Raw genomic sequence first — 10,000 nt, 5'->3', positions numbered from 1 at the left:
TTAATTTTTTTAAATTTTTCCTCTCTCAGGCAATGTTAGGTTAGGTTAGGTTTGTTTAGGTTAGGTTAGGTCATTGTATTTAATTATTTTGAAATTTTTCCCCTCTCAGGCAAGGTTTAGGTTAGGTTAGGTTAGGTTAGGTTAGGTTAGGTTATGTTAGGTTGGGTTTGGTTAGGTCAGGTTAGGTCATTGGTTTTTTTTAATTAATTTTAAATATTAGTTCTCTGAGGTAAGTCAGTTCAAGTCCACAATAGTGTAAATTTTTTTTAAAAAAATTTTAATTTTAAATATTTTATATAAAAAAATTATTTTATCAATAAAAAAAAAGTGTGGGATGAATGGTGTATATTATTATAAATATTTTATTGCCATATGTGAGTATGAGGATTATCATGTGGATAATATCTTAAGAAGCACCCCATTTAAATTATGTTAAATAAAATAATTTTTTTATATATACTAATATTAATTTATATTTATTAATTAATCTTAAAATATTTTTAATTCAAATTTATTTTCTATTTTGAAATTTTGTTTTCCATAGAAACAGTGTTTTTTTTTTTTTTAACTTTTTTTTTTTTTTTAATATATTCAGTAAAAATATATTAGCTTGGATCAGTAATGACGTATTTTCCTTCCGAGAAGCTGTGGCAGAAGCAGCAGCCACGTCCACACAGAAGTTCTTGAGAAATAGCAATTTTGCTCTATTCGTGGTTGTTTTCGTTCGTGGTTGTTTGCCGTGCGGGGCGAATCGGGAAATCAAGCAAATAGCTGGAGACATTCTCCCGGCGATCGAGGCCTCGGCGGCCGGGAAAAACGCGCGCGTTTGGGCGTTGCGCGCACCCATGGCAAGGCCCATTTTGGGTTATATAGGGGGTAGTGGTGTCCCGAGGGGAAAAAATTAACATGTTAAATACAGCTTCCAGGCAATAGAGAAATGTCTCGGCGACGGAAGGCACCACTACCCGGCATATTTCCGCCCCTCGGACTCCGTGCGCCAGCCTGTAATAGCGAATCGGGACTTAGAAAAAATTCGAGCAGAGAGCCAGAAAATTCTCCCGGCGATGGAGGCCTCCGCGGCCGAGGAAATTGTCATTGGTGATTTTGCATGTTAAATTAACATGTGTATTAACACAGGCTTGGAGAAGCAAGCCTGCGGGACTCTGCAATACATTGAGCGGGGAGCCAGAAAATTCTGGCGGCGACCGAGGCCTCCGCGGCCGGGAGAACTCTCGGCGCTCGGGCTCCGCGTGTACCCGCGGCAAGGTCCATTTTGGGTTATATAGGGGGTAGTGGTGTCCCGAGGGGTAAAAATTAACATGTTAAATACAGCTTCCAGGCAATAGAGAAATGTCTCGGCGACGGAAGGCACCACTACCCGGCGAATTCCCGCCCCTCGGAATCCGTGCGCCAGCCTATAATAGCGAATCGGGACTTAGAAAAAATTCGAGCAGGGAGCCAGAAAATTCTGGCGGTGACCGAGACCTCCGCGGCCGAGGAAATGGTCATCGGTGATTTTACATGTTAAATTAACATGTGTATTAACACTGGCTGGGAGAAGCAAGCCTGCGGGACTCTGCAATATATTGAGCGGGGAGCCAGAAAATTCTGGCGGCGACCGAGGCCTCCGCGGCCGGGATAATAATCCTTGGTAATTTTACATGTTAAATTAACATGTGTATTAACACATGCTGGGAGAAGCAGGCATTCTGGACTTTGAAAAATTTCGAGCAGGGGCCGGAGAAATTCTCCCGGCGACCGAGGCCTCCGCGGCCGGGAGAACTCTCGGCGCTCGGGCTCCGCGTCTACCCATGGGGAGCGGGGCAGCCAGAAAATTCTGGCGGCGACCGAGGCCTCCGCGGCCGAGGAAAAGGTCATTGGTAATATTACATGTTAAATTAACATGTGTATTAACACATGCTGGGAGAAGCAGGCATTCTGGACTTTGAAAAATTTCGAGCAGGGGCCGCAGAAATTCTCCCGGCGACCGAGGCCTCCGCGGCCGGGAGAACTCTCGGCGCTCGGGCTCCGCGTCTACCCATGGGGAGCGGGCAGCCAGAAAATTCTGGCGGCGACCGAGGCCTCCGCGGCCGAGGAAATGGTCCTTGGTGATTTTACATGTTAAATTAACATGTGTATTAACACAGGCTGGGAGATGCAGGCATTCTGGTCTTAGAAAAATTTCGAACAGGGGCCGGAGAAATTCTCCCGGCGGCCGAGGCCTCCGCGGCCGGAAGAACTCTCGAAAACCACCTCGTTCGTGGTTGTTTGCCGTGCGGGGGCGAATCGGGAAATCTAGCAAATAGCTGAAGACATTCTCCCGGCGATGGAGGCCTCGGCGGCCGGGAAAAACGCCCGCGCTCGGGCGTTGCGCGCCCCCTTGGCAAGGCCCATTTTGGGTTATATAGGGGGGTAGTGGTGTCCCGAGGGGAAAAAATTAACATGTTAAATACTGCTCCCAGGCAATTGTAAAATGTCTCGGCGACGGAAGGCACCACTACCCGGCATATTTACGCCCCTCGGACTCCGTGCGCCAGCCTGTAATAGCGAATCGGGACTTAGAAAAAAAATTCGAGCAGGGAGCCAGAACATTTTCCCGGCGATCGAGGCCTCCGCGGCCGAGGAATTTGTCATTGGTGATTTTGCATGTTACATTAACATGTGTATTAACACAGGCTTGGAGAAGCAAGCCTGCGGGACTCTGCAATACATTGAGCGGGGCAGCCAGAAAATTCTGGCGGCGACCGAGGCCTCCGCGGCCGGGGAAATAATCCTCTGTAATTTTACATGTTAAATTAACATGTGTATTAACACAGGCTTGGAGAAGCAAGCCTGCGGGACTCTGCAATACATTGAGCGGGGAGCCAGAAATTTCTGGCGGCGACCGAGGCCTCTGCGGCCGGGATAATAATCCTTGTTAATTTTACATGTTAAATTAACATGTGTATTAACACAGGCTGGGAGAACTAGGCATTCTGGACTTTGAAAAATTTCGAGCAGGGGCCGGAGAAATTCTCCCGGCGACCGAGGCCTCCGCGGCCGGGAGAACTCTCGGCGCTCGGGCTCCGCGTCTACCCATGGGGAGCGGGCAGCCAGAAAATTCTGGCGGCGACCGAGGCCTCCGCGGCCGAGGAAAAGGTCATTGGTAATATTACATGTTAAATTAACATGTGTATTAACACATGCTGGGAGAAGCAGGCATTCTGGACTTTGAAAAATTTCGAGCAGGGGCCGGAGAAATTCTCCCGGCGACCGAGGCCTCCGCGGCCGGGAGAACTCTCGGCGCTCGGGCTCCGCGTCTACCCATGGGGAGCGGGCAGCCAGAAAATTCTGGCGGCGACCGAGGCCTCCGCGGCCGAGGAAATGGTCCTTGGTAATTTTACATGTTAAATTAACATGTGTATTAACACAGGCTGGGAGAAGCAGGCATTCTGGACTTTGGAAAATTTCGAGCAGGGGCCGGAGAAATTCTCCCGGCGACCGAGGCCTCTGCGGCCGGGAGAACTCTCGGCGCTCGGGCTCCGGGTGTACCCGCGGCAAGGCCCATTTTGTGTTATATAGGGGGTAGTGGTGTCCCGAGGGGGAAAAAATTAACATGTTAAATACTGCTTCCAGGCAATAGGAAAATGTCTCGGCGACGGAACGCACCACTACCCGGCGAATTCCCGCCCCTCGGACTCCGTGCGCCAGCTTGTAAGAGCGAATCGGGACTTGGAAAAAATTTTATCGGGGAGCCAGAAAATTCTCCCGGCGATCAAGGCAATCACCGCCGGGAGAATTTTTTCTAGCTAACCGATTGAAATTTTCAAAGTACCAATTGCCTCGAAAACAACCACGAACGTAAAACAACCACGAACGGAAAACAACCACGAACGACAACAACCACGAACGACAACAACCACGAACGACAACAACCACGAACGGAAAACAACCCCGAACGACAACAACCACGAACGCACAACAACCACGAATGAAAACAACCACGAACGGTAAACAACCACGAACGAAAACAACCACGAACGAAAACCACCTCGTTCGTGGTTGTTCGCCTTGTGGGGCGAATCGGGACATCATGCAAATAGCTGGAGACATTCTCCCGGCGATCGAGGCCTCGGCGCCCGGGAAAAATGCCCGCGCTCGGGCGTTGTGGGCACCCATTGCATGGCCCATTTTGGGTTATATAGGGGGTAGTGGTGTCCCGAGGGGGAAAAAATTAACATGTTAAATACTGCTCCCAGGCAATTGTAAAATGTCTCGGCGACGGAAGGCACCACTACCCGGCATATTTCCGCCCCTCGGACTCCGTGCGCCAGCCTGTAATAGCGAATCGGGACTTAGAAAAAATTCGAGCAGAGAGCCAGAAAATTCTCCCGGCGATGGAGGCCTCCGCGGCCGAGGAAATTGTCATTGGTGATTTTTGCATGTTAAATTAACATGTGTATTAACACAGGCTTGGAGAAGCAAGCCTGCGGGACTCTGCAATACATTGAGCGGGGAGCCAGAAAATTCTGGCGGCGACCGAGGCCTCCGCGGCCGGGGAGAACTCTCGGCGCTCGGGCTCCGCGTCTACACATGGGGAGCGGGCAGCCAGAAAATTCTGGCGGCGACCGAGGCCTCCGCGGCCGAGGAAATGGTCCTTGGTGATTTTACATGTTAAATTAACATGTGTATTAACACAGGCTGGGAGAAGCAAGCCTGCGGGTCGCTGCAATATATTGAGCGGGGAGCCAGAAATTTCTGGCGGCGACCGAGGCCTCCGCGGCCGGGGAAATAATCCTCGGTAATTTTACATGTTAAATTAACATGTGTATTAACACAGGCTTGGAGAAGCAAGCCTGCGGGACTCTGCAATACATTGAGCGGGGAGCCAGAAATTTCTGGCGGCGACCGAGGCCTCTGCGGCCGGGATAATAATCCTTGGTAATTTTACATGTTAAATTAACATGTGTATTAACACAGGCTGGGAGAACTAGGCATTCTGGACTTTGAAAAATTTCGAGCAGGGGCCGGAGAAATTCTCCCGGCGACCGAGGCCTCCGCGGCCGGGAGAACTCTCGGCGCTCGGGCAGCGCGTCTACCCATGGGGAGCGGGCAGCCAGAAAATTCTGGCGGCGACCGAGGCCTCCGCGGCCGAGGAAAAGGTCATTGGTAATATTACATGTTAAATTAACATGTGTATTAACACATGCTGGGAGAAGCAGGCATTCTGGACTTTGAAAAATTTCGAGCAGGGGCCGGAGAAATTCTCCCGGCGACCGAGGCCTCCGCGGCCGGGAGAACTCTCGGCGCTCGGGCTCCGCGGTCTACCAATGGGGAGCGGGCAGCCAGAAAATTCTGGCGGCGACCGAGGCCTCCGCGGCCGAGGAAATGGTCCTTGTTGATTTTACATGTTAAATTAACATGTGTATTAACACAGGCTGGGAGAAGCAAGCCTGCGGGACTCTGCAATACATTGAGCGGGGAGCCAGAAAATTCTGGCGGCGACCGAGGCCTCCGCGGCCGAGGAAATGGTCCTCAATGATTTTACATGTTAAATTATCATGTGTATTAACACAGGCTGGGAGAAGCAAGCCTGCGGGACTCTGCAATACATTGAGCGGGGAGCCAGAAAATTCTGGCGGCGACCGAGGCCTCCGCGGCCGGGGGAAATAATCCTCGGTAATTTTACATGTTAAATTAACATGTGTATTAACACAGGCTGGGAGAAGCAGGCATTCTGGACTTTGAAAAATTTCGAGCAGGGGCCGGAGAAATTCTCCCGGCGACCGAGGCCTCCGCGGCCGGGAGAACTTCGGCGCTCGGGCTCCGCGTGTACCCGCCGCAAGGCCCATTTTGGGTTATATAGGGGGTAGTGGTGTCTCTGGAGGGAAAAAATACACGGTAAATATTGCAGCCAGAGCCTATGGCAATCTGTTGGCGACCGAGGCCTCCACACGCCGGCAAATTTTCGGCTCTCGGACTGTGTGTATTCCACTGGAGACAGGCCTGCGGGACTCTGTAATATATTGAGCCGGGAGCCAGAAAATTCTGGCGGCGACCGAGGCCTCCGCGGCCGGGGAAATAATCCTCGGTAATTTTACATGTTAAATTAACATGTGTATTAACACAGGCTGGGAGAAGCAAGCCTGCGGGTCGCTGCAATATATTGAGCGGGGAGCCAGAAAATTCTGGCGGCGACCGAGGCCTCCGCGGCCGGGGAAATAATCCTCGGTAATTTTACATGTTAAATTAACATGTGTATTAACACAGGCTTGGAGAAGCAAGCCTGCGGGACTCTGCAATACATTGAGCGGGGAGCCAGAAAATTCTGGCGGCGACCGCGGCCTCTGCGGCCAGGGAAATAATCCTCGGTAATTTTACATGTTAAATAACCATGTGTATTAACACAGGCTGGGAGAAGCAAGCATGCGGGACTCTGCAATATATTGAGCAGGGAGCCAGAAAATTCTGGCTGCGACCGAGGCCTCTGCGGCCGAGGAAATGGTCATTGGTAATTTTACATGTTAAATTAACATGTGTTTTAACACAGGCTGGGAGATGCAGGCATTCTGGACTTAGAAAAATTTCGAGCAGGGGCCCGAGAAATTCTCCCGGCGACCGAGGCCTCTGCGGCCGGGAGAACTCTCGAAAACCACCTCGTTCGTGGTTGTTTGCCGTGCGGGGCGAATCGGGAAATCTAGCAAATAGCTGAAGACATTCTCCCGGCGATGGAGGCCTCGGCGGCCGGGAAAAACGCCCGCGCTCGGGCGTTGCGCGCCCCCTTGGCAAGGCCCATTTTGGGTTATATAGGGGGTAGTGGTGTCCCGAGGGGAAAAAATTAACATGTTAAATACTGCTCCCAGGCAATTGTAAAATGTCTCGGCGACGGAAGGCACCACTACCCGGCATATTTACGCCCCTCGGACTCCGGTGCGCCAGCCTGTAATAGCGAATCGGGACTTAGAAAAAAAATTCGAGCAGGGAGCCAGAACATTTTCCCGGCGATCGAGGCCTCCGCGGCCGAGGAATTTGTCATTGGTGATTTTGCATGTAAATTAACATGTGTATTAACACAGGCTTGGAGAAGCAAGCCTGCGGGACTCTGCAATACATTGAGCGGGGCAGCCAGAAAATTCTGGCGGCGACCGTGGCCTCCGCGGCCGGGGAAATAATCCTCTGTAATTTTACATGTTAAATTAACATGTGTATTAACACAGGCTTGGAGAAGCAAGCCTGCGGGACTCTGCAATACATTGAGCGGGGAGCCAGAAATTTCTGGCGGCGACCGAGGCCTCTGCGGCCGGGATAATAATCCTTGGTAATTTTACATGTTAAATTAACATGTGTATTAACACAGGCTGGGAGAACTAGGCATTCTGGACTTTGAAAAATTTCGAGCAGGGGCCGGAGAAATTCTCCCGGCGACCGAGGCCTCCGCGGCCGGGAGAACTCTCGGCGCTCGGGCTCCGCGTCTACCCATGGGGAGCGGGCAGCCAGAAAATTCTGGCGGCGACCGAGGCCTCCGCGGCCGAGGAAAAGGTCATTGGTAATATTACATGTTAAATTAACATGTGTATTAACACATGCTGGGAGAAGCAGGCATTCTGGACTTTGAAAAATTTCGAGCAGGGGCCGGAGAAATTCTCCCGGCGACCGAGGCCTCCGCGGCCGGGAGAACTCTCGGCGCTCGGGCTCCGCGTCTACCCTTGGGGAGCGGGCAGCCAGAAAATTCTGGCGGCGACCGAGGCCTCCGCGGCCGAGGGAAATGGTCCTTGGTGATTTTACATGTTAAATTAACATGTGTATTAACACAGGCTGGGAGAAGCAGGCATTCTGGACTTTGGAAAATTTCGAGCAGGGGCCGGAGAAAATCTCCCGGCGACCGAGGCCTCTGCGGCCGGGAGAACTCTCGGCGCTCGGGCTCCGGGTGTACCCGCGGCAAGGCCCATTTTGTGTTATATAGGGGGTAGTGGTGTCCCGAGGGGGAAAAAATTAACATGTTAAATACTGCTTCCAGGCAATAGGAAAATGTCTCGGCGACGGAACACACCACTACCCGGCGAATTCCCGCCCCTCGGACTCCGTGCGCCAGCTAGTAAGAGCGAATCGGGACTTGGAAAAAATTTTATCGGGGAGCCAGAAAATTCTCCCGGCGATCAAGGCAATCACCGCCGGGAGAATTTTTTCTAGCTAACCGATTGAAATTTTCAAAGTACCAATTGCCTCGAAAACAACCACGAACGTAAAACAACCACGAACGGAAAACAACCACGAACGACAACAACCACGAACGACAACAACCACGAACGACAACAACCACGAACGGAAAACAACCCCGAACGACAACAACCACGAACGCACAACAACCACGAATGAAAACAACCACGAACAGTAAACAACCACGAACGAAAACAACCACGAACGAAAACCACCTCGTTCGTGGTTGTTCGCCTTGTGGGGCGAATCGGGACATCATGCAAATAGCTGGAGACATTCTCCCCGGCGATCGAGGCCTCGGCGCCCGGGAAAAATGCCCGCGCTCGGGCGTTGTGGGCACCCATTGCATGGCCCATTTTGGGTTATATAGGGGGTAGTGGTGTCCCGAGGGGGAAAAAATTAACATGTTTAAATACTGCTCCCAGGCAATTGTAAAATGTCTCGGCGACGGAAGGCACCACTACCCGGCATATTTCCGCCCCTCGGACTCCGTGCGCCAGCCTGTAATAGCGAATCGGGACTTAGAAAAAATTCGAGCAGAGAGCCAGAAAATTCTCCCGGCGATGGAGGCCTCCGCGGCCGAGGAAATTGTCATTGGTGATTTTGCATGTTAAATTAACATGTGTATTAACACAGGCTTGGAGAAGCAAGCCTGCGGGACTCTGCAATACATTGAGCGGGGAGCCAGAAAATTCTGGCGGCGACCGAGGCCTCCGCGGCCGGGAGAACTCTCGGCGCTCGGGCTCCGCGTCTACACATGGGGAGCGGGCAGCCAGAAAATTCTGGCGGCGACCGAGGCCTCCGCGGCCGAGGAAATGGTCCTTGGTGATTTTACATGTTAAATTAACATGTGTATTAACACAGGCTGGGAGAAGCAAGCCTGCGGGTCGCTGCAATATATTGAGCGGGGAGCCAGAAATTTCTGGCGGCGATCGAGGCCTCCGCGGCCGGGGGAAATAATCCTCGGTAATTTTACATGTTAAATTAACATGTGTATTAACACAGGCTTGGAGAAGCAAGCCTGCGGGTCTCTGCAATACATTGAGCGGGGGAGCCAGAAATTTCTGGCGGCGACCGAGGCCTCTGCGGCCGGGATAATAATCCTTTGGTAATTTTACATGTTAAATTAACATGTGTATTAACACAGGCTGGGAGAACTAGGCATTCTGGACTTTGAAAAATTTCGAGCAGGGGCCAGAGAAATTCTCCCGGCGACAGAGGCCTCCGCGGCCGGGAGAAATCTCGGCGCTCGGGCAGCGCGTCTACCCATGGGGAGCGGGCAGCCAGAAAATTCTGGCGGCGACCGAGGCCTCCGCGGACGAGGAAAAGGTCATTGGTAATATTACATGTTAAATTAACATGTGTATTAACACATGCTGGGAGAAGCAGGCATTCTGGACTTTGAAAAATTTCGAGCAGGGGCCGGAGAAATTCTCCCGGCGACCGAGGCCTCCGCGGCCGGGAGAACTCTCGGCGCTCGGGCTCCGCGTCTACCAATGGGGAGCGGGGCAGCCAGAAAATTCTGGCGGCGACCGAGGCCTCCGCGGCCGAGGAAATGGTCCTTGTTGATTTTACATGTTAAATTAACATGTGTATTAACACAGGCTGGGAGAAGCAAGCCTGCGGGACTCTGCAATACATTGAGCGGGGAGCCAGAAAATTCTGGCGGCGACCGAGGCCTCCGCGGCCGAGGAAATGGTCCTCAATGATTTTACATGTTAAATTAACATGTGTATTAACACAGGCTGGGAGAAGCAAGCCTGCGGGACTCTGCAATACATTGAGCGGGGAGCCAGAAAATTCT

This window comes from Bacillus rossius, unplaced genomic scaffold, assembly GCF_032445375.1.
Source record: "Bacillus rossius redtenbacheri isolate Brsri unplaced genomic scaffold, Brsri_v3 Brsri_v3_scf451, whole genome shotgun sequence".
NCBI classification, from domain to species: domain Eukaryota; kingdom Metazoa; phylum Arthropoda; class Insecta; order Phasmatodea; family Bacillidae; genus Bacillus; species Bacillus rossius.
The sequence above is the reverse complement of the archived record's forward strand: the minus strand, read 5'-3'. Positions refer to the sequence as shown.